General features: G+C 40.4%; 2 long non-coding RNA genes across 2 annotated transcripts; both read left to right on the top strand.

Annotated features, from left to right (window-relative positions):
- Nucleotides 1-639: 639 nt before the first annotated feature.
- Nucleotides 640-1,679, top strand: LOC120433043. The gene is made up of 2 exons (XR_005608270.1): nt 640-839; nt 1,628-1,679. It is a non-coding gene; the product is annotated as an uncharacterized LOC120433043 (long non-coding RNA).
- Nucleotides 1,680-1,742: 63 nt separating this feature from the next.
- On the top strand, nt 1,743-2,844 carry LOC120433042. Its single transcript, XR_005608269.1, has 3 exons — nt 1,743-1,799; nt 1,888-1,964; nt 2,215-2,844. It is a non-coding gene; the product is annotated as an uncharacterized LOC120433042 (long non-coding RNA).
- Nucleotides 2,845-4,580: the final 1,736 nt, after the last annotated feature.

Below are 4,580 nucleotides of genomic sequence, written 5' to 3'. Positions count from 1 at the left end.
AGCCTCTCACACTGCGCATGCGCAAACACAGAAATGAAGGCGAAAAGACGGAGCAGCACAGCATGTGATCTGGACACAAGCGATGAAAGCACAACTTGTAGAACTTTTGCAAGCTCTTCCGAGCCTTTTCGATGTCTCCTCACAAAATTATCACGACCACAACAACCGTGAAAATATTTGAATGGACATTGCTGCTCAATCACAGCTGCCTGATCAATATTTTTCATTAGCAATTTAGCACAGTTGATGGTGGTGGTGTGTGTGTCTGTGTGAGTGAAAGACAGAGAGGGAGAGAGAGGGACAGATTGATGCTTAGTGTGAGCACTCAGGTCGCATCAGAGCATCGGGCCGTATAGTGTGAGACCCTGCATCGTGACCTACGAACTTCTAACCCCTGCGAGTCAATCGTACAGTTTGAGCAGGCGCTGAATAACGCCACTGAAAAATCGCACAGCGTATGCCCAAGGCTCCGCCGATGCTGATGGAAATGGACAAAACGTTAAGAAACGCAAAGCCAGAGGAACAGACTAACACACACTAATGCTGTTTTTGACTTCTATTTATGCCCTCAGTAGGCGTGACCTAACGGCCGCACTTCAAAGCACGGCTGAACTTCAAAGCACTCAGCCTTTTGACGCGTCATGTAATCTTCCTTCTAATGGCGCAACTCCTCCCACTCATTCATAATCCGACCTCCGCGTTTGCACTCGTCCTACAAGAGCTCCCAAATTTGAACATCACTGATGTTCATCGGATTTACAGAGTGACGACAAACCCCGTCAGCATGTTAGATAAAGGATTTAAGTTATATGCTGCATCATATATACACAACTACGAAGGTAAGAAAACGTAAATTAACCGACAAAGAAACGTTAGCTAACGTGAAATGCAAACACTACGTTACTCCGCTATGTGTTTCATTTGATGTCAATTCTCTACATTACATGTTTCCTTAAACGGTGTTTATAGTTGAGGTTTAACTAATGTCACTTTTGTTGTTAGACACTTTTATAATAGCGTTAGGTAGTTGGCTAACTAAGCAGGTAGTTAACTACCCAATGCTACTCTTGCTACGTGTAAAGTATATATGTTTAAGACGTGTTGACATGAGTAGTACAGAAATAATGCTAATGGTTCTTGTATCTTTATTCAGTGTCCAAAAAAACACAGGTTGACAGGGAGGTCGGTGTGAGAGCCCTGTGCTACAGGTCAATGAGGAAGAGTGAGGCACCACACAGACTAAGTGTAGGCAGGAAGCTGTGTAAAGTTGTTAATCCCTGTTCAGTGGGGTTCAGTTCATTTAAGCATTAGTTAAGTTCATTCCTGAAGGCCCATCAAGCTTGAATGTTTTCCTTGTCCCCTGCTTTATCACACCTAATTTGACTAGTCAGATGTGTTTGGGTGATCAGAAACAAATTTACACCAAGTTAATACTGCAAATATACACAATCTAAGTTATTACAGTTATCAAGGATGGTTAAATTGTTTTAATAGGGAGAGAAGGAAACACTAAGCATTCAGGAGGGTAAGCCTGTAGGGGTCAGTAACCATAACACTGAACTATGTTCCTGTTTGGCTCTTCCATGAAGATGATGTTACATTTTTAATTTTAGTTCTTTCTTCTTAGATTAAGCTTCTGGATTCATCGCCAGTGCTCCTGTGTGGCAGGTGCTGTTATGTGCAATCACACAGTGGCACTGCTCTTCCAAACAGCACACTACTCACAACTCAGAGTGCGGTTGTCCCCTGTGCATAGCTGCACCGAATCTGAACAGCAATGGCACAAGCCACGGACAGTGGTAATTTAAATAAGGTTAAAGTTTTTGAATTAGACCATGTTTACATATGAACAGCAACACCATCCATAGTAAATGTGTCTTCTGTTAGGGTGTGAAGCCAGGACCTATCAACTCTATGATCTTCACTAAGCCGGTACCAAATAGGATGGCCCAGACTGGAGTACGGTAATTAGATTTGTAAAATTTGGTTTCCTGTGTTACAAATGCATGTTGCTATTTGTTCATACATGCATGTGTCAGAATAGGTATTAATTTACATACAACATTACACTTTCTGAAGACGGCTAACTCAGTCATGTACATATATACATCCCAGTCTCTAACTTATGCACCACTGTTTCACACTTTTTAGTTTAGTTGTTGTTCAGTATAATAACCTTCTTCCTTACATTATTGTCATTGATGTTTTCTTTAGGAGTGGATTCTACAGAGGCATTGTGGGTCCATTACCAGATCCCTGACCTGACAAGCCCCTTGTGGAAAGTGCCTTTGGGCTGGTGCAGGAGGGCAGTGTTCTGTCATGTCAGCAGCCGGTTTTGACAACCCGGTACATCACACTACACCGTGATGCACCACCAACACCGCACTTGCCTCTGGAGGGTATGACATCAAGGAAACCCTGCTCGCTCAGACAGCCTGTGATATTTTCTCAAACCGCTGCGCTGAACAAGTTTCCAAAGAACATGCTGTGTGACACAATAAATATCCTTTAACCTGTTAACCTGTGGCTTCTGGAAGAAACTCGGGTGAGTCAGTCACTGCAAACACATTTGTATCATCAAGTGTTTGTCAAATGAAAATGATATGTTTTTCTACACTTAGGATAATTTTCTATGTTGCAGTGCAGTAAAGTGCATGTTTCTTCTGTGTTCAATCATACATGTTCTAATTGTTATAAACAGAAAAAATCTTTTCTTACTTAACTGCTTGATTCTTAACTTGTTTAACTGAAACATGATGAAATGTCATAGTATTATTTTTTTTAAATGTCCTTGGCAGTGCATGTGTCCGCATTGTAACTTACTAATAAAAAGTCCTGTGTGTACTTTGGTGTGTGTTTTATGTTATTTTATTGCAAATAAATAATAGTCATTTGATTTTACAGTTACACACAATCTTATATCTCTGGCATGGCATGCCAAGGCAATATCGGGTACATGCAATTTGAAACCTGACATTCCAGAGCAAAGCATGAAGCACACAGCACGTGGTCAACGTGACTCATATGGAGACTGACAACATTACAAGGAATAAAGGAAAATTGAGGACTTAGCCACAGAAAAGACTTTATACCCTTTTTTTGTTACAATAACTCGAAAAGGTCAACTATGATTTTTAAATTAATATCATAGGTGTGAGTTTAGAGTTCAGATTTTTTCTGCACATTCTTTCTTTTTGTATTTAATTATGATGGTAAATACATTTTGCAACATATCTGCCTGCACTTGCACTTGCTCTTAAAGTAGGAACAGTTCACCTTTCCAGCTGTATTTTTAATACTGATGAGTTTACTTTAATTGTTAGCCTATTGGTCAAAATGTATTGTTCTTCTGATTCATGTGTAATGCTTTTCTCAAATAATACATCCACATTTCAGCACGTAAGCAGCTGTTTGTCTCAGTATTACCTGATAACATACTGAGGCCTGCTGATCACGAAGTATGTGGGAAATAAAAGCATGTTAGGAAGAGACTAGGGCCATTTTCAGTTCGCGCCTGCTTTCTCTCCAACGCCTTGGCTCAAAGAATGTGCTGATGCTGAAGTTGACCTCGACCTTGTGAGCCAATTTTTGTTTCATGTCCCACTTCACATGCTGCAGATGCTCCTGCAGCTCAGTCTTCTCATTGTTTGCAGGGATAACCATTTCATTTGAGGAAGAGGAGCAGGAATGTAGTCCAAAGACAAATGGATGTGGAGAGGAACACTGGGACTTTTCTCTTTCTATCTCTGTTTTTTCAGTTGCTAGTTTCCCCTCAAGAGGAATGAGCTCATGTTTGTGGGCTCTGTTGCCACGTGTTGTGGTTCACTTTCTAGAATAAGGATGAGTTAGTTTCTGGTCAGACCACAGAGAAGCAGCCAGAAAGAAAACGTGCTTCCCTGTCAAGAACAAACACAAAACATTTGCATGACTTAGTGTAATTACTTGAGTACAGAGATTAGACTTAAAGTAGGATCATAATAATTTGTGATTTTTAAAAAAAATTATTGTCAAAGGGAACTTATTATGCTCATTTCCCTTTTTAAAACAATTCCTGCATTTTACCAGAGCGGTTTTGCATGATTCACAGTTTTAAAAAATCCTTAGCTTTTTGGCTGAGATGAGCATTTAGAGACATTCCATTCACCTGAAGTAATTTACAGCCAATAGTATAGCAAAACTGCCTGAACGAGGCATGACGGAGACACACTTTTGTGTTTTTATGCAAAATTCTGACCCTACTTTCTGAATGTTGCTCATATTGTTTTTCCAGTCTTCTAATTTCCAATTTTGGTGAGCCTGTGCTGTCTTAGTTGACAGGAGTGGGACCTGATGTAGTCTTCTGCTGTTGTAGACCATCTGCTACAGGATTCAATGTGTTATTCAGAGATGTCTCTTTCACACACCTTGGTTGATATGAGTGGTTATTTGAGTTATTTCTGCTTTCCTATTATCTTGAAGCAGTCTCGCCATTCTCCTCTGACCTCTGACATCAACAAGGCATTTTACTCAAAGGACTGCTGCTCACTGCATATGTTCCTCTTTTAATCCCCAGAGATGGTTGTGTGGGAAAATCCTAGCAG

Source organism: Oreochromis aureus, linkage group 15 (assembly GCF_013358895.1).
Source record: "Oreochromis aureus strain Israel breed Guangdong linkage group 15, ZZ_aureus, whole genome shotgun sequence".
In the NCBI taxonomy this organism is placed as follows: domain Eukaryota; kingdom Metazoa; phylum Chordata; class Actinopteri; order Cichliformes; family Cichlidae; genus Oreochromis; species Oreochromis aureus.
The sequence above is the reverse complement of the archived record's forward strand: the minus strand, read 5'-3'. Positions and strand labels throughout refer to the sequence as shown.